We start from the raw sequence: 25231 nt of genomic DNA, 5'->3' as shown, positions 1-25231 counted from the left end.
GAAAGCTTCAGAAGAGCAGAAATATTATGAAGACTCTTGACACTGAATATATTGCTTGTGATCTCTATCACGATTTAGGTATTGTTATGACTAATCCTTGTTTCTGCAACATTACTGTGTAGACTAAAGTTTGTATCAGTGCTTGGTTGTTTCCTGAAAGAGTATTTTGCTTGGTATCAACATTTCCCAGAGTGGTATCATTTGCCTCTCATCTGACCATTGTTTATTCAGTAGTCATCTGCATTTTCCTTCCCTTTTGACACCTGCAGTTTATTCTGCCTTGGTGTCATCCAAATTCAGAACTGAGGGACAGTCCTCTTGCACATGTGCTGTAAACCTCGGGATGGAACTACTGGCAAAATAGATTTATCCATAAAGTTAGAATCCTAGTTCTGTGTAGGTGCAGACCCATACATGTGACATGCACATATGGCCACTCAAAGAATTGATGTTAACGTAAGCAACTTTAAAAAACAAACAAACTAGCTCCAAGCTAGTTTTTGCCTAGAATTAGGGGGAAGACAAAATATAAATACTAATCCTTTCTTCTCTCATTTTGATATAAGAGCAGCTGCAGATAGATCTCTCAGGAAAAAAAGCTGGCAAAGAATAGTCTACATGGTTATTATTTCTGCTTCACATAGGTGGTAGTGCTGGTCATAGAGTACAGTAATAGTAAAGAAGCAATAAACATAAATGGTTGTTGTGGGTTTTTCGGGCTCTTTGGCTGTGTTCTGAAGGTTGTTCTTCCTGACATTTCACCAGTCTCTGTGGCTGGCATCTTCAGAGGACTGGAGTAGGAACTCTGTCCATGCTCTGTTGCTGTTTGTTGGATAGTTGAGTATTTATAGCTGTGGGGACAGCTTTTGTCCTTTTCAGGAGATAGGGTGATCAGCGTGTTTTTGTTGTGGATGTATTGTTGTGATAAGTGGGAGAGATTATCTGTCACTGTGGTTGATGGGTGTCTTTAGCTGGTCTTTTTTGTGCAATGATCCCTGGTCCTTGTGGCTGGGTAGACACAATGGTGGAGGGCAAGCTTTCACTTAACTAGGGCTTATTTTTGGGGTAGGGTTTATACGTATTACGAGCATCCTGAAAAATCCTACTAGGGCTTATTTTCAGGTGAGGTCTTATTTTCAGGGAAACAAGGTACTGTATAATGTAGATCTTTTTGTTGTTGAAGTCTAATCATGTCAAGTTTGTTCCTCAGTTGGGTGATCTTGAAATGGCTGTAGAGGGCGAGGGCAAAAATAGTGATGATTTTAGTTAATAACAGATGCCTTTTTATACAGTTGTCATCCACTGGTTAATTTGCAGTATATAGAATATTGAAATTCAGTATATTGAATAATAATTAAATATGTTGGTGAAGGAAATAATAAAGCAGCTAATGTGTTGTTTGGACTCTCCTGAAACATATGCCGGTGATGTAGCACAAGGGAGTGCAATGTGATGGAGTTCAGGTTACACTGTTCTAAACAAAGTAATGATTTGAAAGTTGGTTTGCAATGTTTTTCATTGCAAGATTTCCATCGGATAAGATAGTAGGTTGCTTGCTGTACTTTGAACTGCCCAGTCTTCGAAAAGAAAGAGGAGAAAAGAGAGATATAAAGTTGCTTACTCTGTTTTTCAGTCTTGTGGGACAAAGATGATTATCAGTATTCTTATCTGTGATAATCATGTTTAGGCCAGATTATGCATTTCACAAAGGGCTTGTTCAGTCTCTTCCGAGTAAAAACTGATTGAATTGGCCTTTGTCCAGGAATATACCAGAGCATGGTTGGCAGTGGATTCTTAACATCTGTGTTTGTTCAGAAACCCAATATTCAGATTTCAGCTCTTTTCCTAGGTTATCATGGTCACTTTGCTTTATCCTGTATTCAGAACAAAGCCAATAAAATGAGTTTAAATATTTTACTGTTTGCGTTCATTCATTTCTGTGCAAATTGTTAAATGTCTTTTCTGTTTCCAGTTAAGTTCTGTTTCCTTCTGCCTTGGTTAGTTTGCTTACTTCCATGTAACTTACAAACAGCTAGTGGAAGGAGTACAGTGGACCCTCGACTTACAGACGCCTCGAATTACAGACTTTTCGAGTTACAGACTTCTCTGGCCGCAAAATTTAGATTCGACTTGCAGCTGGAGAATCGACTTGCAGACCAGAAAAAAACCAAAATGGAACAAAAATAGAATAAAAACTGCCGGTTTTGGGATTAATCGGTTTTCAATGCATTTTAGGTCAATGGAGATTCGACCTACAGACTTTTCAACTGGCAGCCACCGTTCCAATACGGATGAATTCTGTAAGTAGAAGGTCCACTGTACTAAATTAACACTTCATGTTATAGTAATAATGTTTACTATCTCTGACTGCCAGTAATACAGATGGGTCTGCCCCAATCACCTATAAAGCAGAGGTTGAGGTGCAGCGGAAACTGTCCAAGGTATGGGAAAATGGAATTATGGAATATCCCTGCCATTAGGATACCATATTACAGACTTGTTTCCCAAATCTGAGTAAAGTATTTTATATACCGTATTTTTCACTCCATAAGACGCACCTTTCTATAAGACGCACCAATTTTTTAGGAGAAGAAAACAGGAAAATATAATCTGTTTTCTTCGCTCCATAAGACGCACAGACTTTCCAACCCCCTGTTTTGTGGGGGAAAAGTGCGTCTTATGGTACGAAAAATACGGTATTATGCAGACTGCTTTTCTGATTATTATTACAAACCATGTGGCTTGGGACAGGATTAGACTTACAGCAGTTGAGTATGCTGTATGTAATTAGGTACTTGAAATCATGTCAGGAATTCTGTAAAGTGAGATGGGACCTTGAGTGCCTCTTCAGATTGCTTTTATTGTGGTATGATTCCATCTCTAGCTAAGCGTAAGATTATCCTATAGACTAAGAGAAATGAGACCTGTTGTTCTTGGCCTGTGTGCTGTACCTGTGATGCAACTGGTAAAGCCTTCTCACCAGATTCTTCAGTTTGGGACTTCCAGCCCTTTACAGAACCAAGATCCTTGCAGAGCAAGGACGAAAGATAGCTAGACATTTAAGGAGTCTGTATAATCATTCTGTCCTCCATCCCTTGAATATCTTTTATTGCAGAAGTCATACTGGTTAGGAACTACAGTGTTGTACATTAGCCAGTTTTGATTTATGAATCTAGTTGCAGTGAAAGATATTTGAAAGTTTTATTAAAATTCTACCTCATGATAATTTAAATATCCGGGATAGTATTTTGTACTGAAGTTTATATTGAAAGGATTAGGATAAATTGTATCGTATACATCAGGGTTCTTAATTATAATGGTGTGGGGAATTTGTGACAACTGATAAGGAATTAATTTCCAATTCAAATTCCTTTCTCTGCCTCAACCTATCAGAGCATGTTAAGGAAATATTGCTTGATACATATTCTCTGAGGCTGCAGTCAGATGTCATCCATTTCCACTTTCTTTTGCTGTCTTAATGGAAGTAATCTCAACTCTGCTGGGTTCCACAACATATTTGAGTCAAATCATTGCCCTCACTGAGAAGCAGATACTTGGAAGAAAATGGACAGCCTTTTACTCCATTATGATAATATATAGAGGCAGGAGCAAGATGTTTCTATAGATGTGAGAAATGTTTGAGCTGTAATAGAATAAGGGAACTCCTGTCACATCTCTGGTTACTTTACTCCATGGTGCCTTCCTGTGGAATATTGTATTCATTTTATTAAAAGATAAATAGATGCAGTTACTGCAGATGAAGAATATTAGTGTGGTAGTAGGATGAATGTACACTGTAAATAAATATCAGAACTGAAAGATATTTGAAAGGCAAGCAAAAAAAATGATCTTACTATTCTGACTGACCAGTGTTATTTTATTTGAGCCTTTTCAATCATGTGAGTGACAGACTCATGACCAAGTATTGTTCTCTACTTTAGTTTCTTCCCCTTTTCAAAAGGAACTGCTCACAGATTAAATACTCTGGTATAGGTCCTAAGAATAAATAACAAATAATTCTTGATTTGCTCCCTAAGTAGTGGGTGAATCTAGTAAATGGAAGAATAGCATCATAACAATTCTTGCCTTAGAATCGGCCCCACTGATACTTATAAGCACGAATCAAATTGTACTGCGAGGGAATCATATTAGGCTGTTTAAGGTCATTAGGCTGTTTAGCCTTTAGGGGAAGCCATTGGCAATAATTGGTGATTCAAGTCCGTAAATCATTTATACTCCTTAGAGGAGTAAATTGGGGGAGGGGTAATTTTCTTCCACAGACTGTTTTTTTTAACCTTATGGATTGTCATTTTGCAGGGCTTCCTAAACCTTGAGAATTATTTGGTTGGGGGATACAGAGGAAGCTGGAGAGGGGGTTGCTACCCATTCATGCTGATTTCGATAACAGCTCATAAATGGTTTTTAATTAGCATCCATTGTTCGTTGGCTCCATTTTCTAGCCTCTTAGCATTAACATTTTTTGGTTAAATATTATAAATATCCAATTTTCTTTCTGAACTTATGCTACTGTATGTTTAAATTATTAATGCAAAATCCTCTGTAAAAGATCGAATAGTGCAAATCATGCAAAGGAGAAATTTTATTTTCTTAAATATTATTGTTCAAACATTTGTAAACATGTCTGTTTTAGGTATATTTGCTGCTTACAAACAGTTAGCATGTTTATTTACTTCTTCTTCTTCTTCTTCTTCTTAATAATAATAATAATAATAATAATAATAATAATAATAATAATAATAATTGATTTGTATGGTTTTACAGTGAAGCAATATTTATTTATTTATTTATTTATTTATTTATTTATTTATTTATTTATTTACTCACTTATGGTAGGTAATCAGTGATTATATGGACAGGCTTCTACTCTGGACATACATTGTTCTGGATAGCTGACTGAGTTAAGTGCCCTGCTACATGTGCTATATTGGGCATGCTGCATTTTCCCAGAATGCTACCATAAGAAGGCACCAGTAAACCACTTTTGAGTACCTTATACTTAAAAAACTCTGGGAGGATAGCCATAAGCTGGAGGCGACTTGACGGCACATTGTGAAGGCATGTAATTGTTATGATAATATTAACCTTGAATTTTATTTCAAAGTATATGCTTTGTTTTTTAGATGTATATCTCAACCACAACAAAAAGAAATTTAACGTTTTCTAATTAGAACAAATCAACAGCATAATAATAAGATAGTATGTGCATTAGAAATAACTAAACGTTATACTCTGTTATGCCAACTGTTTCACTGCCTGCCTGCCTGCCTGTCTCTCTATCTGTCTCTCTATCTCTCTATCTCTCTCTCTCTCTCTCTATCTCTCTCTCTATCTCTCTATCTCTCTATCTCTCTATCTCTCTATCTCTCTCTCTCTCTCTCTCTCTCTCTCTCTCTCTCTCTCTCTCTCTCTCTCTCTCTCTCTATCTATCTATCTATCTATCTATCTATCTATCTATCTATCTATCTATCTATCTATCTATCTATCTATCTATCTATCTATCTATCTGAGCTGGCTAGATACCTCAGTGATTTAAGTATCTGACTGCAGAGCCAGAAGTTGGGAGTTCAGTTCCTCACTGTGCCTCATGAGTACACCCAGCCTTCAAAACTTCCTGCTACCAATATTGATAGAAAGTTGTTCTTTTTATCATGAATTTTTCACTATAAGACCAATTTTATGGTAAGACTTGGTGCAAATGGGCTGCTGTCAGAGACAATACCAACAGATAGAGGAATCCAACAGGATGCCTATTGGCACCCTTTCTTTTCAATTTCTGTATTAATAACAGTGTGCAAGAATTGAGTAACCTTCAGTCTGGGATGTCAAGCTTTCAGTCCTTTTATATGCAAATGATATTTCAATGGTCTTCACTGCATTAGTTGGCATGCAAAGACTTTTGGCTAAGCTGAACAAATTTTGTGTAAGAGAACATCTGGTTATCAATTATATCAAAGCCAAAATAGTCTTTGGAAAGAAGAGGAAAATCTACGTATGAAAGTCCATGGAACAGTTACAAAACTTTAGATATCTTGGCCTTTGCTTTAGCCCAGCTTTCATGGAGACATCATCTGAATACAGTTAACCTGAAAGCATCTCATTCTGCTCAGTCTCTTTTGCATTTTACCAGAATCCATGAGGGGAGTTTGGCTGCCCCTGTGGTTGAGATATTTGCTAAAAGAAATCCCCCCAAAACATATGAGAGATATATGGGGATATACAAAGGCCTTCACTCAAGAATTGGTTCAAAACTTCTATGATCTGTCCTAACTGTCCCCCATGGCACACCTGCTGCACACTTAAGGGCTGAAGTGGGATTAATCCCAATTGAAACAGATCCCCACATTGCACTTACTGTCTATTTGCTGAAAATGGCCTGTATGAGTGATCCTTGCCTTCCAAAAAAAAAAGGTGCTTTAAAGAACAACTTCCATCCCAAGTGTCCTGGGCAAACTCAATTAGACCCACTTTACAGAGCTGTGGGACTGATATAGGGTCATTGTACATCTTTGTGTCTAACAGAGTTAAGGAGCTCGTCAAAGGAAAAAAAATACTTTAAGTAGATGGATCTTTGTTCCATTTCACAAATGCCCTATTCTTGTTGGTATCCATTAGACATAACATCACTTGGTTCGGAGAATCATTTTGTCAGTCTAACTGCAGGACCTTTAAGAAAATTATTCACAGCTTTGCCCTTTCAGTGTATTCCATTGGCCATTTTGGGGAAGAGATATGACAGTGTCTCATTTGATCAAAGATTCTGTATTTTTGGATCAGGAGAGGTCAAATATGTTTTTCATTATTTATTAAGTTGTCCTTCAAATGAGGTCCTCAGAAGTCAATTTCATGCTAGTGTTCTTAGATCTTTTTGTGATAAACCTCTCTCCCATTTAGTTCAGCTTTGTGTGTTGCTTGTGGGCAAGAATGTAACCACTACCTATAAAGTAGCATCAAAAGTGTTAAGGAAGGAGGGAGGCTGTCACTTTATATTTATGTGTAAATACATGATGTCAGTGCCATATACGTTTTGTGTTGCTGCTATATGGTGACCTATGGTTTTAAGCAATATTTATTTATTTATTTATTTATTTATTTTATTTCTATCCCGCCTATCTGGTCATACTAGACCACTCTAGGCGGCTTACAATTGGAGCAACAATAAAATTATTAAAAACATTACAAATAGACAAAAATGGAAATCAAAGAATATAAAAGAAAAATCGTCAGGGATTATCTGTTGGGAAAGCCTGCCTATATATCAGTGTTTTCAATTGTTTCTTAAAAATGCCCAGCGAGGGAGCCGCGCGAATCTCAGGAGGTAAGTTGTCCCAGAGGCGAGGAGCCACCGCCGAGAAGGCCCGATTTCTGGTCTTTTCCTTCCGGGCCTCTCTTGGCGTCAGGCTCCTCAGCCTCACCTCCTGGCTCGCACGGGTGACACGGGTAGATCTAGGTGGGAGAAGGCGTTCCACCAAGTATTGAGGTCCTAAACCGTTTAGGGCTTTGTAAGTAAGCATCAACACTTTGAAGTCGATGCGGAATCGGATGGGCAGCCAATGCAATGCGGCCAGAGTGGGCGAGATATGTTGGTATCTTCTCAATCCACTGAGTAATCTGGCCGCAGCATTCTGCACCACCTGTAGTTTCCGCAGCAGCCTCAAAGGTAGCCCCACGTAGAGCGCATTGCAGTGGTCTAATCTTGAGATTACAAGCGCATGTACCAAAGTGTTGAGAGCCCCCACATCAAGGTAGGGTCGCAGCTGGGCTATCCGCCGAAGATGAACAAATGCGGTGCGGACCACGGACACCACCTGGGTTTCCATAGTGAGCGCCGGGTCCAGATGAATCCCCAAGCTGCGAACCCCATCCCTGGCAGGCAGGGTCACTCCCCCAAAAATGAGGGAGTTTCCCAAATCCCCAACTGTGGGAGCGCCCACCCTCAGTACCTCCGTCTTGTCCGGGTTCAGCCTCAGCCCATTCTCCTGCATCCATTCCCAAGCGGTCTCCAGGCAGCGCTGAAGGGACAGAACGGCATCACCTGTAGTTGGAGAGAAGGAGATGTAGAGCTGTGTGTCATCCGCATATTGATAGCACAGGGCTCCACACCCCCTGATGACCCCCCCCCAGCGGCCTCATATAGATGTTAAACAGCTTGTTCATTTGATTTTGAAATTAATCGAGGGGTTTGTAGTTCACTTATGCTGCCATCTTGTTTAACAGCTAAATTGGATTGAGATTTATAGCATTTTTATAGGTCTAATCAAGTAGATCATGGTTACAAAATCTTAGGCCTTTGGGGGAATCTTGAAGTGAAGAATAATGAGAATAAGCCCAGCTCAGGGGACCATTCTAATCTTAACAACAGATGGAAGAGGTTCTACTCAATTATGGCACTCTGTTTCCTGTAATTATGAGGGCTACCTAGCAAGAAGGTCTGGAAGTTGTATTGGCTGGCAGGTCATCTTAGACTTGGATTTAGTTCTCATGTTATGCCAAGGCTATTTTCTGTTGTAATCAGTAAAGCTGTGCCCATTTCTTTACCCTTCTTTTCAACAGAACGCCAGTGTGTGGTATTCTGTTAAAAAGAGAAGCTTAGGACAAGCTATCTGAGTTGAACATTGTAACAACCTCCTTCTCTATTTCACCAAGGAGGCCTGTTACACTACATCAACACTCTCTCACACTTCAGGTAGACTGCCACCAACCATTCCCTATAATGAGTCACACAGACAGGAATGGATTTCAAAAACAAAAGAACTAAAATTTATTGAGTGGTACACACTTGGATTGGTAAACAAATAAAACAAGAGACTATTTAAATCAAGGCACTAGCATAAACAGTGTCGGGATCTGCAAGATGAGAGGAAGTAGGGGTCTTGCAGATGAAGCCTCAGGGCAGGGATCTTTCTCCTCAACCAGCAAGGAGAAAGGAAAAGAGACACGGGACACTCAGAGTGTGGTTTTCAGGATGGGATCCGGATGAATACAGAACAGCCTGCCGTGAGGCCCCTGTTCAGTGGGAGTTCTTCTTTCTCGATCCGGCCTCCCCTCAGTTTATTGTATCCCCTACCTTTGAACAAGTTAATCAATACAGAGGTAACTAATTTCTTGAATACACAACAGAATAACCAGAGTTAGAGACAGCTAATTTCCTTGAATACAAAGGCATCAGTAAACCTAGTGGTTGGTAAACAGACAGGCTGGTAAACAGACAGTTAATAGTAAACAGACACAGATAATGGTCAACAGATAATTTCCTGAGTACATAGACAAGTTAGACAAGTTCTTGAATACACAACAGTGTAGAGACTGTAACTACATTATCCAGAGACAATAGACAGCAGGTCAATGATTTATCCGTTACTGGAAGTTAGCAGTTATGTACGTGTCTTGCAGCTAGGGCATGATGTCTGCTACTAGCATACAGATATATACATTTATATACATTTATAATATTCATTTGCTACTGCCATAGATATATACATTTTAAAGGCATACAATTTCCCCACATCCCAACCGTTTTTTATTTATTTTGTTGAAGACAATGGCTGTTGTAAACTCCTGAAAATTCCGAATCCAGGTATGATATGAAGTCAGGCTCATCTTCAGCAGAGGGCTGAATAGCATGTTCCAGGCTACTGCAATAAGCATTCAAATAGCCAAACCTGCTTCCTTGTTGCACTGAGAGCCAAAACTCTTTCTTTACAACTTTAAAACATTGTTCTGATGAAATAAACCTGGAATCTTGGCAAGAGAATTAGATGGCATATTCTGATGACATCAACATTACAGTGTAGATTAAAGAAAACACAATATTGGATAGCTAAACTCACAATTACAAGAAGATATGCATAACAAGAGTAATAACAATTTTCAGGAAAAGAAAGCATATTGAAAACATATTATTCAAATATATAAGCACAACATACTGCTAAGAGGCAAAAGCAAAAAACTTTAAGGTATACAGATTTTTTAGCATAGAAATATGTGACACAGACAACTTCCCCACTGAAGACACACACACCATGAATCTCTTGTATGACACTTGACTGGAGAGATACATATAGAGCTTGGCAAAAGAACAGCAATTTATTTTGAGGGATGAGTAGTAAAGAATGATGCTGGTATGCATCTGCCTGGCTCTGGGGTAAAGTTCTTAAACTGTACAACTGACTGAATTTTAAAAAGTTGCCTGCTAGTGCCCTTAAATTTCCCCTGGACTGAAAATATGTTTCTACAGGCAAGCATATCAGATGTATCAGCATCACAGCGTACAAAATTGCCTACTGTGGGGCCTACTTGTAGGGAATAATATGCTTCTCTGTCTCAGGGATAAACAGACAAAGTTTTCATATTACATTAGAAAATAATTTTCAAGGAAAACTGTGACATGTAAAAGAATAAACATACTGTACAGTGTCTACAACAAAATTAAATTCATATTAGGAAAAACTCAAAGGCTAAAACTGCAGTTAATTCTGAGCATAAAACTAAGAATTGCTTCTCTAAAATTCAATACTTTAAGATCTGGCTAACAGAAGAAACACATGTCATGCACTCTTATACTGCAGAAAGAAAAACATACATTTTTGACAATTTACAGCATTTGGAACAAACATTTTCTCAGGGATGTGACACTGTTACTCCTGGAAGGCAGAGACAGGAATGCAGGCTTGTATGAAGTCCCATATGCTCACAGCAATGCAAAGTATGATAGGATTTGTAGTTCTAAGAACATGGAACCTAGAGTGTGCAGGACATCATTTGGATCCTTTCAAGTGGCTTGAGTGTAAACAATGCTTTCTCCAAATTGGAAGGTGATGGGGGAAAACTTTCTGGTTCGCCTCCTCCCACCCCAATATGCAGCATTAGTCTCTCTACTGTCCAGGTGGGAGGCATTCTTTGGTGATCTATATAATTGCCATGTCCGGCTGAGTAGGACTTTTCATTCAAACAGGATTAGCATATGGAAAAAGCAGTTCAAAACAAGCTTCATGTTGGTGTGTAACAGTTACCCCCCTTAGATTCTCTTCCTTCTCCCCTTCTTTATATGATCCATCAAATGCTTGTAGAGCTGCTTTTGTACCCCAGCCCATGATCACAGAAATCTGGGCCTGGGTCCCAATTCCACGAGATATCATGCAACTTTGGCTGAACAGGCAGAGACACTGAGGTAGCTGCTTCTTCTTTCAGATCAGCAAGGAAGGGAGTCAGGCATGCAGTTTGATTTGCTGATTGGAATGCATTTATAGCTACTTCTGCTGCTTGAGTTAGAGCTGTTGTCATGATGCGTTGCTGAACAGCAGTAGCAAATGCAGCTCCTCCCATAAACATTAGAGGACTATCAGGGGATGCACCAGCATTAATTTTTGCTCGCTTAAATGCTAAATCTTGCCATTCTGGAAGGCAAGTGAGTCCTTCTGCTGGTGGAAAGGAATCTTCTATCAAGGCCTTGCAGTCATTAAGCCATGGGGCAGATAAAGAGTCCATCCCATTGTCCTGGTTACTGCTTTGCAGTTTGCGGATGCCTTGAGATGGGGGCAGTTCACAACTAGTAGAAACAGCTGGCACATCTCTCTGTGCTTCTGCTGCTCCCTCAGTGACAGGAGGGGCAGAAATGACACCAGTTTCTGCACAAGCACCTGTTGTATCCATTGAAGGATGGTTATCAATTTCAGTTGCCTGAGATGGCAGTGCTTTTAATTCATCAGGCTGGTCAGAATGAGACGAAGGGTGCAGCAGGGAAGCCAAAGAGGCTGAAGGGAGGGGAGGCAGAATTTGAGGGAGTTGTTTGACTAGATTAGCCTCGAATTCTGGATCGAAAAAGATGTTACGTGTGTCTTGAAGGCAAGTACACACTACAAATTGTTCTTGAAGATTGGATAAAGAAGTTCCCATGTTGCTAAAGGTGTAGGTTCTAGGTGTCTTACTTGACAAATTCCACTCACCCGAGGGATCCTTGCGGATGATTGACGCGTCTTGGGGCCTGTGCCAGGCGAGATGAGTGCGAATTGTCGAAAGTTGACCTCAGTCCTACTCATCGGGATCCAGAGGATGCATGCGCGCGCTGTAGCCCTTCCATACCGGGCGTGATGAGTAGGATGATAGGTGAATTACCTCAGAGAGGGCACCATTTTGTCGGGATCTGCAAGATGAGAGGAAGTGGGGGTCTTGCAGATGAAGCCTCAGGGCAGGGATCTTTCTCCTCAACCAGCAAGGAGAAAGGAAAAGAGACACGGGACACTCAGAGTGTGGTTTTCAGGATGGGATCCGGATGAATACAGAACAGCCTGCCGTGAGGCCCCTGTTCAGTGGGAGTTCTTCTTTCTCGATCCGGCCTCCCCTCAGTTTATTGTATCCCCTACCTTTGAACAAGTTAATCAATACAGAGGTAACTAATTTCTTGAATACACAACAGAATAACCAGAGTTAGAGACAGCTAATTTCCTTGAATACAAAGGCATCAGTAAACCTAGTGGTTGGTAAACAGACAGGCTGGTAAACAGACAGTTAATAGTAAACAGACACAGATAATGGTCAACAGATAATTTCCTGAGTACATAGACAAGTTAGACAAGTTCTTGAATACACAACAGTGTAGAGACTGTAACTACATTATCCAGAGACAATAGACAGCAGGTCAATGATTTATCCGTTACTGGAAGTTAGCAGTTATGTACGTGTCTTGCAGCTAGGGCATGATGTCTGCTACTAGCATACAGATATATACATTTATATACATTTATAATATTCATTTGCTACTGCCATAGATATATACATTTTAAAGGCATACAATTTCCCCACAAAACAGACTCTAAATGTTTGTTCATACAGAACACAGAGCTCACACAGAACTCCACAAAACTCAATCCAGAACTGCTCCAGCAGAACTTAAAACAGAACTCCTTCATGACACACTTTCCCCAATATATATCCATCCCAGCTCCACCCACTGATGTCCCGCCTTCCTCCCACTATTGGATGTTAAACTCCCTCCAAAACCTTGAAGGACAGGAGACATCATAGATGGCTGTAACACCTCCCCCCTTATATGTTGTTTTTGCGGGGGAAAGCTAAATTGCTTTTCTCCCAAAAACAACCAGGAGCAAAATCAACAGGTTAACATTGCAATACAAACATACTTACTTCCATAAATCACTTATTATTACAAAACATAAAAAACACATTACCAGCTTACCTCTATTTCAATTCACTTACCAAGACTATGCAACCTATATTTAAGTTATTCATTTCATATGCAAACACATAACAACATTTTAAACAACACATGTTTAGAAACATTTCAACCATTTTTGCCAGGTTGCACAGTCCATTGTCCATCCGGTGTCTTCATTCTTCTGGTCTTCGGGATAAGGCGTCAGCCACACAGTTCGCTGTCCCTTTGACGACCTTAACCTCAAAGTCGAACTCCTGCAACATCAGAGCCCACCTCATCAGTTTGCTGTTGTGGGTTTTCATTGTCTTTAACCAACTCAGTGGGGAGTGATCAGTGCAAAGAACAAAATGTCTTCCCCAGATGTAAGGCGATAATTTCCGAACTGCAAAAACAGTAGCAAGACACTCCTTTTCCACGGTCGCCAAGTGTCTCTCTCCTTTCTGCAGCCTTTTGCTAAGGTAGGACACTGGATGATGGTCTCCGATGTCATCTGCTTGGCACAAGACAGCTCCTACCCCGGCATTGGATGCGTCGGTGTACACGATGAACTCCCAGTCGAAGTCTGGAGCACGCAGCACTGGATGGTTGATTAGCGCCTCCTTCAACTTCTGGAACGCCTCCTCACAGTCGCTGGTCCACGGGATGCGGTCATCGGTTTTCTTCCTTGTCAGCTCGGTCAGCGGTGCCGCCATCTCGCTGAACCTAGGAATAAATTTCCTATAGTAGCCTATCAGACCAAGGAATGATCTGACTCTTTTCTTTGTATTGGCTCTAGGCCAATCACGTATAGCCTCTACCTTTGCTTCTAGGGGCTTGATTACTCCTCCCCCTACAACATGACCCAAATACTTGATCTCTGGGCTACCCAGCTGGCACTTGTTTGCTTTCACTGTCAGCCCTACTGCACCTAACCTCTGCAGTACTACTTCTAGGTGTCTTAGGTGATCTTCCCAGGTGTTGCTGAAGACCCCTATGTCATCGATATAGGCTACTGTAAACTCGCTAAGCCCTTCTAAGGTTTGGTCCATCAGCCTTTGGAATGTAGCTGGTGAATTCCTGAGGCCAAAACTAAGGACACGGAACTCAAACAATCCAAAAGGGCTGCAAAAAGCGGTCTTCTCTTGATCCCTAGGATCAATCTTCACCTGCCAAAACCCTTTAACCAGGTCTAATGAAGAGATATAGCGACAACCCCCTATGGTCTCAATCAGGTTGTCCAGCCGGGGCATTGGGTAGGCATCAGTTTTGGTCCCCAGGTTCAGCTTCCTATAGTCAACACAAAACCTGACACTCCCATCCGGTTTATCTATCAAAACTATTGGAGCGGACCAAGGGCTTGAAGATGGAACTATAATCTTCTCTTTGAGCATCTCATCCAGCTCCTTACGCACTTTGTCCCTATAGGGTCCCGTCACCCTGTATGGGGATACTGCCTGCGGGGGTGCATTTCCAGTATCAATCCTATGCATCACTCCCTTAGCCTCCCCAGGTTTATTTGAAAAGACTTTATAGTATTTGGTGATTAACGATCTCAGTTCTCTCTGCTGATCCAGGGTGAGTGCAGGGCTGATCTTCACCTCTTCTGGGTTGTATTTAACTTCACCCCTCCCTTCCCAGAAAGGCAAGTCATGCTCCTCCCTATCAGCTGCTTTCATGGCAAATAAAACTCTCTGTTTCTCCCTATAGTAAGGTTTCAAAGAGTTAACATGCACCACCCTCCTGCCTTGGTGTTCCTCATTCTCTATAATGTAGTTCAGGTCATTCATTTTTGAGATGACCCTATATGGTCCTGCCCAATTTAATTGTAACTTGTTCCCTTTGAGAGGCTTTAACCACAACACCTCCTCTCCAGGGCTAAAGTGTCTTTCTCTCGCCTTTTTGTCGTACCAGGCTTTCTGTCTAGCTTTCTGAGTATGAAGATTTTCTGAAGCTAGCTCTAAGTTCCTTTTCAGGTCATTCATCAGTGTGTCTATGTAGGTAACTACATCCTGGGGATCATCCTCTATGATCTGTTCCCAATTCTGTTTGATTAACTCAAGTGGTCCCTTCACTTTCCTCCCAAACAGAAGTTCAAATGGGCTAAAACCAGTACTGGCTTGTGGTACAGATCTGTACGCGAATAACAGTGACTGCAATTTCTGATCCCAATTGTTTGGATTCTCTGCTAAGTAAGCCCTGATCATTCTCATCAGGGTCCCATTAAACTTTTCAGTTAACCCATTACTTTGCGGATGATAGGCGGTGGTTTCTGTATGCCTGACCCCACAGATTTGCCATAGACGTTTCATGAGCTTTGAGGTAAACGTTGTTCCTAAATCTGTAATTATTTCTGAAGCAAATCCCATCCTTGACATATAATTTACTAGGGCATCAGCTACTGTGTTGGTCTCTATGTTACTCAAGGGAATAGCTTCTGGATACCTCGTGGCATGGTCCACAATAGTGAGAATAAATCTGTTCCCCCTCTTTGTGGCCTTGGGCAATGGCCCTACAATGTCCACACCTGTGCACTTAAATGGAGTTGAGATCACGGGTAAAGGGCATAACTTTGCTTTGGTTCTGTCGCGGTTATTTCCCTGTCTCTGACAAACATCGCATCTTCTGCAGAACTCTTTAATTTGCTTCCCTATTTCAGGCCAATAAAAATTCTGTATGATCCTATGCTTAGTCTTGTTTACTCCTAAGTGTGCAGCAAATAGGTCAGCGTGTCCCCTCTCCAAGATCATCTGGCGATATTTTGCTGGCACCACTATCTGTCTTCTAATCCCATCTCCCCCTTTTGAGATATTCATCAGTGTCTTCCTGTACAATATTCCCTGTTTGATGTGGAACCTCTCTGGAGTTTCAGGTGATAACTGTGCTTCTGTCACCTTCTCAAAGCAATTTTTAAGTGTAATATCTTCTTTCTGTTCATTTGAAAAGGTACTGCTCTTGGGCAAATCAATTGTAACTGCTGCTGCCCCTTGTCTACCCTCATTTGCTTTCTCCTCATTCACCTCAGCAACTCCCCTGTCTGTCTCTGTGGTGTCTTGGGAACGTGTAAGAACTAACACCCTCTTAACATGTTCAGCCAGGTCAGTCCCCATGAGCACGGCTGCCGGCACCTCCGATGAAATTCCGACCCGCCAATTACCCGTCCAGCCTTTATAACGCACTAATATTTCAGCCATTGGCAGGGTAATCAACTCTTCTCCTATACCTTTAATCTTCAGGGTTTCATGGGGGAGTATACACTCCGTAGGAATAATATCCGGATGACACAAAGTCACCTGAGAACAGGTGTCCCTTAAGGCCAGATATTCATGATCTAAAATCCCAATCTGATCTCCAGCTGTCTCAAAAAGTTGGGAATTAGTCCTAACCAGAAGACAATGTTTGATTTCAGCTACGGGGCCATCTTCCTCAGAGCAGCCCTCAGCGGATGTATCAAGTTTTGCTGGGGATGCTATGGCAACAGTCTCTTTCAGAGGAGAAGCTCCCTTATCCCTTTGTACACAATACACAGCTTTTGGCTTATTTCCACTCAAATTTTGAGGCAAATTTCCCTTTATGTGTTTTAGTTTATCACAGTTTGAGATTACATGCCCCTTTTCTTGGCAAAAATAACATTTTCGGTTATTCACAGCATATTTATCATCAAATTTTACTTTTCTCTCCAAAACTTGAGATCTCTGCTGCTTTTGTTCAGAGGACTTCCCTTCAACCTGGCCACCTCCACACTGCTGGCTCTTAACCTGTCCCTGAGAGAATCTACCATAACTTTCCCCTGCCTTCTTCCCATATTTTCCCTCAGAATATATGGGCTTTCTGATCTGGGTTATAAAATCAGCAATTTCTGAGGCTTCTTTAAGGGTTTTCGGCTTCTTTTCTTTAACTTGAAATTTTAAGTCCCCATGTAGGATAGAATAAAACTGTTCTAAAGCTAAAAGATCCTTCAATTGCTGGTATGTCTCTACCCCCTCCTGAGACAACCATTTATCCAAATATCTAACCAAGTTGGCACCCAACTGTGTAAAGGTTTCATCAGGTTTCCTGGTGAGAGATCTGAACTTCTGTCTCAGCTGTTCAGCGTTGATGCCATGACGGGCAAACACAAGCTTTTTAAATTCTGGGTAATTTTTTAATAATTCGACTGGCATCTCAGCATAGACTTCCGCCAGGCTACCACTAATTAGTGACCTCACAATGGTCATTTTTTCCGACTCTTCCACGGAGAAATCTATAAATGTTCTATCCAGCAGAGAAAAGAAAACCTCAGGACAATCTCCCTTTTTATAGACTGGGAATTTCTTCAGGTCAGCCTTTGACAGGCGTCCCTCAGAACCATCTGGACTCAAGTTATTATTGTTATTTCGATTCAACAACTCAAGTTTTCTGATCTCATATGCCATCTTTTCTTTTTCCAGAACAATTTTCTCACTCTCTGTTTGTCTTTGCCTTTCTCTCTCTCTCTCCTCCACTTGTCTCTGACTCTCTCTTTCCCTTAAGTCTAATTCCCTCATCCTAAGTTCATGTTGATACGCTAAGTGCATTTTCCTATATTCTGCTGTCTGTTCACCACCAATATCCCCTTGCACAGAGCCAAAATCATCCTCAGACCCATTATCCACTAGTGTTGGGTCTTCCTGGTCCCCCATTTCCACAACCTGACTGCGGGTTAGAGGCATAATTTTCCCTCAGGCTTCTGTTCCAACTTACAGGCCTTGATTTTAAAAGGTACACTTTTTTCCTGTCAGTGGGTCTGTTCTACAGTTACTGCTCTACCAGCACTGGCAAGCTAGCTACTGTTGCCAGGCTTCAGCCTCCAGCTAGGCCTCTTAATAAACAGAGTAAAATTTCTTTTTCTCTGTCTGTGGTATCAATCGTAAAATATACAGCTCTGCCTCTCTTTTTAAGGCTTGCTGTCCAAAATGGAAAGTTCCCTCAGCGTAGCTGTCTCCTGGCTTCTGCTCTGCCCCCTCAGAGTTACACAAACTCAGGACAGGCCAGCCACACCACAGCCTCTGCCCTTTTGGGATGCTTTTCCCGCCAAAATGTCTCCTCAGAGCTTCCCTATATTTAGTCCCCAGTCTGAGTTTCAGCGCGCCTCTACTAGACGTTCTCCCCGTGAGACACATCCTAGAAGGTAACCCACATCTTCACTCAGACTTCCCTGACTAAAACCCCTGCTCTGGGCACAACACAGCCAAGGCTTCACTGGATCTTTTCGAATCCCACAACGCTGGCACCACTTTATCATGTAACAACCTCCTTCTCTATTTCACCAAGGAGGCCTGTTACACTACATCAACACTCTCTCACACTTCAGGTAGACTGCCACCAACCATTCCCTATAATGAGTCACACAGACAGGAATGGATTTCAAAAACAAAAGAACTAAAATTTATTGAGTGGTACACACTTGGATTGGTAAACAAATAAAACAAGAGACTATTTAAATCAAGGCACTAGCATAAACAGACTCTAAATGTTTGTTCATACAGAACACAGAGCTCACACAGAACTCCACAAAACTCAATCCAGAACTGCTCCAGCAGAACTTAAAACAGAACTCCTTCATGACACACTTTCCCCAATATATATCCATCCCAGCTCCACCCACTGATGTCCCGCCTTCCTCCCACTATTGGATGTTAAACTCCCTCCAAAACCTTGAAGGACAGGAGACATCATAGCTGGCTGTAACAAACATTATTCCATAAAGAGACTTGCAGCCAAAACAAAACAGAGTCAGAGGGATAGCTGTGAAGAAACTAGAAAAGATCCTCAAAAATAAAGATGTGTTGCATAAGAAAACTAACAGGAAAAAAAAATTAAGTGAGATGAGATTTACAGGTAACTATGAGAAAAGCAAATACAGTGGTGCCTCGCTTAGCGATGTTAATTCGTTCCAAAAAAATCGCTGCTAAGCGATTTCATCGCTAAGCGAAACACGGCTTCCCATTGAAATGCATTGAAAACTGGACAATCCGTTCCAATAGGAACGAATTGCCATCCTTAAGCGAAAATCACCATAGGAAACATCGCTAAGCGAAACGCGGTTCCCCAATTGAAATGCATTGAAACCTATTCAATGCATCTCAGTGGGAAAAAAATAGAACAACAAATTAAAAGAGTCAGAACAAAGTCAAATTTGGTTAACAACAGGTTTATTAAGTGCACTTTATGATTTCAAACATTTTAAACAGTAAACTTTAACTTTATAAATAACAGAAAAACATTTAAAAAACAGCAAACATGAGGCTGTTTAAACCATCGTTAAGCAAAACAGGGGACCCAAAATTTAATCGCTATGCGAAGCATGGTCCCAACCATCGCTAAGCGAAAATCGCCTATAGGGACCATTGCTAAACGAAGCGGAAAAACACTTTGAAAAGTCATCGCTAAGCGATTTCATCACTAAATGGAGCGCCCGTTAAGCGAGGCACCGCTGGGTAGTTTCTATGGTCAAATCAGGCTTTAGCTCTCCCCAGAATCTAAAATGACTGAACTGAAGTTGTTGTACTCGGACACATCATAAGAAGACAAAACTTGCTAGGAAAAGCAGTAAAAGTGAAAAGCAGTAAGAAAAGAACACAGAATGTGAGATGGCTTTACTCAAAGTCATTGAGTTTGCAAGACCTGATTAATGATAGGACACTTTGGAGATCATGAATCCATAGGGTCACATAAGGCAGTAGTGATTTGATGACATATAACACATCTGGAAAAGCCAGAGACTCAGGTGGAACGAAAAGCACCACTACTGTGGTGGCAACAATTTTTCAATCGTATTGCCATCTTAGATGTCAGCCTTCCCATTGAGCACCATGTACTTGTTTTGTTCAGGCCTCTTTGAGCCAAGCCAACGCTCTGGTCCAAAGGGCTGATGTCAATGCTCCAAAAGTGGATGTAGAGGAGCAGAGAAAAACAAGCAAGAGGAGCTATTTCAGTGGGGGTATGAGTGATGTTCATGCATAAAAGGAAAATCCACCCAAGGGGGTACAGAAATAGCTAAGAACTCTAGGTTGCCTGCAATTCTAGTTCAGATTAAAATTATCTATCTGTAGGCCAAGAGGATTAAAATTAAACTGCATTGTGCATACTATATTGAATATAATAAATATAAAAATAATCGCAATTAAAAATAACTCTGACAACCCCCAGAAAATACTTCACTGTCCACTTGAGGGTCCTGACCCCCAGATTGGGAACCCATGTTCTAGCTGTTCTGAAAAAATATTAGTACTATTTTATTTTATATTGGTATCATCTTCTTAGAAGTGACATGTACCCAGAATAGTTTTTCTTCCTAGTGTCTTATGTTTCTTGTAGAAGATCTATTTACATGTCCTCAGTGTTGGACTTTGGTGGATCATTCGGGACTTGCTGTCCCAAATGATCCACCATTTGGCACGCTGTCCCATAGTTGTGTCACTTCTATGAATTAAAACTGCACCAAGTTCTGACATCAGTTATAGGAATAATATTCATAATGCTGGTAATATGGAATGTTTAAATGTTGATATAATGTTCAGAACATAATGTTCAGATACATTCTTAGTTATCTTTATTTTGTTGACATAGCCAAAATAAGGCTTCATTATATGTAATACATTTAGTCAATAATCCTAAAACTATTACGCTTCTTCTTCGTGGTCTTTGTGAATGCACACTAATGGGTTAACCTGCACTTACACAGAGTTCTTACGCAGAGTCAAACAAGCATTCACCAGGACCGCCCCCCCAGCACACGTGGTGCACCCATCCTGCCGATTGCCTCAGTTCCTTTTTGCTGCCGCTGAGGTCTCTTCATACTACAAGCTCTCCGTTCATCCTTCTTGGTTCTTTAATCCCTAAAAATAAAATAGAGTACAAATTCAGAAAAAGATCAATACTGTACTATAGAAGATAGACTGAGAATACTTCAATTTGTGAGAGACTTTGATCCTTCCCCGCCCATTTCCCCTCCCCTCCCCCTTCCTGCCTTTTATGGCCCCCCCGCAGGGCCATTTAAGAGGTGCATTTTGTATCCAAACAAACTGCCTCTCTCTGACAGCTACGACTCTTGCTTATTTTGTCTGGGGGAATCTCATCAACCAGCTTCTTGTCATTTTTGTAAAAACTTCACTAAACAAGCCCTCAAGCTCCGTTAGCAATGGCTTAAATATTTTCTGTGGGAGCGATCCCTATGACCACTGTCGACTATGGATGAATCACAAGGTTCACAACCACCTCTGATCCCTATTGACACTACCACTACCTCTCCATTATAGACAACAGTCAAAACTAAACCAAAATTATCTAAACTGAATTCCTCAGGATCAATATCTCAATAAACTCTGACACTGAAAGTTGCTTCGAAACTGGTCCACTCCAAACCTAAGAAACTTGGTCTCCATACGAGAAAACTTTCCATATCAACAATCTCGAGCTACTTGCAATCTTCAAAGCTTTCTGCACTTTCGAGCCTCTCATCACCGGCACTGCAGTACAGGTGATGACAGACAAATACCATGGCGCTGTATTATATCAACAAAAAGAGTGGAACACATTCCTGCCTCTCCTGTACCTTGCCATTCAGCTTTGAGAATGGTGCCTAGACTGCTATATTTTTCCCATAGTGGTCCACATTTCCACTTAGCACAACCAACTGGCGGATACTGTCAGCAGGTTTCAATCTCAAATGCATGAGTGGTCTCTGGACGATTCCCGATTCCAGCTCTGCAACAAAGGGGCCATCCCAAAATAGACTTTTTGCCATGGCATACAACACCAAATGTGCTTGGTACTTTTCCAGAGCAGGCATACGTCCGAACTCCCTCTGTGATGCCCTCATGGTGAGGTGGACTGTGCACCTCCTTTACCTCTTCCCTCCAATTCCCCTTCTGTTACAGACCATCATCAAACTACGACAGGATCACTCAAATGCCATCCTTATAGCCCCTTGGTGGCCGAGACAACCCTGGTTCACCATGCTCCAATCGATGGCCTCTGAGACCATCCATCTCCTCGATTCCTCACCTTCTGACTCAGCATCAGGGACAAACTTCCCATCCCGACCTCCAATCTTTTCACCTCACAGCCTGGAGGATTCACCCTCTTTAAACACCATTCTAGCTCATGCAAGAAAACCTGCTACATCAACTTTACACATACAGGTGGTCTGCCTTTCAAAAAATTGCTTGTCAGAGGAACCTGCCTACGACTCCAACTACTCTCTCAGCATTACTGGCCTTTCTTTCTTATCTCTTTGACTGTCATCTTTCATTATCCATGCTTAAAATCTACATATCAGCAATTGTAGTGTACCAGCCAAAAGACTCTGCTCACATCCAGGTTATTGCTACTGCCTTGTTATTCGGACATCCTACTCTAAAGCGGTTTCTATGAAGCATTGCTAACTTGAAACCATCCAGATCTTTTCCACCACCTCAGTGGTCCTTACACACTGTTCTCTGGTACCTCATCTTGCCACCTTGCCACCTCATCTGAACGTCTGCTCTCATTTAAAGTTTTATTTTTGGTATCTGTTACATCTACAGTTAATTCAGACTGTCTGAACTTGCAGCTCTATGAGTGGACCCCCCGTTTCTTCAATTCCATCCAGACAAAGTTACGCTCTATCCTGATATCTCCTTTCTCCCTAAAATTGTTTCTGATTTTCATATCAACCTATCATCTTACCTTCCTTCTTCTTGTTGCCAGCGACATATCTCAAGCATTCCCTCCATCTCCTGGATGTGAGGAGAGCTCTAGCATTTTTCAGTAAAGAGAAAGGCTTCTTTCCCAAAGTCTAAGAGACTGTTTCTCCACATTTGCCACACAGGGGAACACATGTCTCTCCTCAAACTATTTCGCAATGGATTGTCCAAACCATTTGCCTTACTTATCAACTTGCAAAAAAAGCCTTTGCCTACTGAGATTAAGGCACATTCCACCAGAGCAGTAGCTACTTCCACGGCTTTTCTTAAGGACATACCTATTCTTGATATATGCAAGGTTGCTACTTAGTCCACTCCATCAACTTTTGCATCTCATCCATTGGATGTCAGGGACAAGTCGGATGCTGCCTTTGGATGAGCGGTTTTATCTTCTGTTCCTCCGTGATGTCCCTCCTCCTGACAGGTAAGTTTGTTAAACCCATTAGTGTGAATTGACAGAGACCACAAAGAAGAAAGAGAGGTTACTTACCTGTAACTCTGGTTCTTCGAGTGGTCACCTGTGAATTCACACTTCCCGCCCATCCTCCCCTCTGTCTCTCTGTTTCATTCTATACAGCAGTGGTCTGTTTGGGAACTGAGGCAATGGCCAGGCTGGGCGGACCACATGTGTTAGGGGCGGTGGACTGCAAGTGCAATTAACACATTACTGTGAATTCATGGATGACCACTCAAAGAACCAGAGTTACAGGTAAGTAACCTCTCTTTTCCTGTTTGTTCTTTTGGTTTGGTATATGTCTATAGCTGAATCTGAAACAGTGGCCAGAGTCCTTTATGGCAAAAAGTACTTGTAGTTTTTTTCCTCTTTGTTTGCCATCAAATGAATAATTGTTCACATGACCAGGTTCATGACTATTTCTTTTATCTGAGGCAGTAAAAGAGCTCAACAGCTGTACAATGGCATAAAGAGGCTCCCCTATGAAATTGTCTACTTACGTTGCATGAATGCAAGAGGATTCTAGGCTATAGCTTGCAAACATATTATCCATTGACTTGAAATACACAGTAGTTAGCTGTTCTGACATTTATTAAAATAGTGTATATTTGATAAATGTATCTATAAATATGTAGGCGCTCTAACAAATACTACATGGTCCTGTCTAATTTATCAGTTATAAGAGCTGCTTATATCAAGAGAAAAATTAAGTATGCACTTAAGTATTTCATGCAGTCAGTGCCACTTAATAGTAATTAACGATGGATGTACTATACATGTTATGATATGTAGGGCAAATGTAAGATAGTAATGATGTATTAAAATTCAATGTACTTTCCCCAAGGACAAATATACAGCTAAAGTTAATATTTTAATTTGCAAAAGGAAACAACTGAATGAAGTATTTCTATTTCTGTACACAGTAGCTACAGCTGATATGTCTGTTTCTGGAGTAGCACTTTAGACTACAGAAGGAAATCATATGCTTGCTTACTTTACCTTCACTTTTTAAAAATGTTCCATGCTCATACAAAATTGGTATTTCAGAGACAAATTCTCCTTAATCTTCTCCTAACATATTTATTTTAAAGGAGCAGCACAGGTGTGATTCTTGTTTAATGTTAGGGAAGCAAATGTTTGAATTAACCCTGCCTACCTTCGGAAGATTAGAATTTATTCAATTCTTCATAAAACCTGTGGTTTATGAATGTGGGATATGGTGTTTATGTACCCATGATTCAAAAAACCAGTAAATGGCCCAATATTGCTGCATAATATTGTGCCTGCTTTGCTAGCAGGAAAAAAAAAAGGTTGCCAAGCTTTACATAGGAAAGGGTAACTTGAATGGTGACAACACCAATGGCAGCAGTCAAGATGGTTTACAGGATACCTTCTTCTCTTCATTGCTATTCACACTTGTTGAAAACCAGCCCTGACTATTGCTTTGTGTTTGCTGGGGGACAATTGCTGAGGGACTTCTGTTCAACCCCATGACCATTAGCCTGTGGAGTGTCTCAGGGTTACACGATCCCATGAAGAAGTTAAAATTGATGTTTTTCTCTTCAGGTATGAACATTTTGTCTTATGTATGTTTTTCATCTTTTTAAGATTAACTGTAGATTTCTGATCACTTGTTTCTTTATGGAGGTAAAACAGTTTTACTTTTTAAACATTTATAACTTGAAGCCCCTTCACTCAAACATCCCCATATTTGGCACAGAGCAAGAACAGACATTCTGCTACATCCATGCCAAATGTGTTGGTGATCCGACGTCCAGTTTCATAGTTATATTTTTTTGTTTGGGGGCACCCCTGTCTTTTGATTTTGCATATAGAATTCATTTTGCGGTACTTCTGCAAACTACATCAGTGGTTCTTAACCTGGGCGATATCGCTCCCCAG

General features: G+C 40.9%; 1 protein-coding gene and 1 long non-coding RNA gene across 23 annotated transcripts in view; one reads left to right on the top strand and one right to left on the bottom strand.

Annotated features, from left to right (window-relative positions):
- KDM4C (lysine demethylase 4C) overlaps nt 1–25231 on the top strand; it is a 345084-nt gene that overhangs the window by 104371 nt on the left and 215482 nt on the right. For 2 of the 22 annotated variants that reach the window (XR_013541491.1, XR_013541490.1), the window contains exon 10: nt 2236–2300. The exons of the other annotated variants lie outside the window; for them this stretch is intronic. The gene's annotated coding sequence lies outside the window, so the exon portion shown is untranslated. The remainder of the gene's footprint in view (nt 1–2235; nt 2301–25231) is intronic. 22 annotated transcript variants of the gene reach the window in all.
- On the bottom strand, nt 18928–23412 carry LOC140704846 (uncharacterized). Its single transcript, XR_013541493.1, has 2 exons — nt 23154–23412; nt 18928–21027 (listed from the first exon to the last, which is right to left on the bottom strand). It is a non-coding gene; the product is annotated as an uncharacterized LOC140704846 (long non-coding RNA).

The sequence above is a fragment of the Pogona vitticeps genome, chromosome 2 (genome assembly GCF_051106095.1).
Source record: "Pogona vitticeps strain Pit_001003342236 chromosome 2, PviZW2.1, whole genome shotgun sequence".
In the NCBI taxonomy this organism is placed as follows: domain Eukaryota; kingdom Metazoa; phylum Chordata; class Lepidosauria; order Squamata; family Agamidae; genus Pogona; species Pogona vitticeps.
Note: the sequence above shows the minus strand (reverse complement) of the source record. Positions and strands in the feature narration are given on the sequence as shown.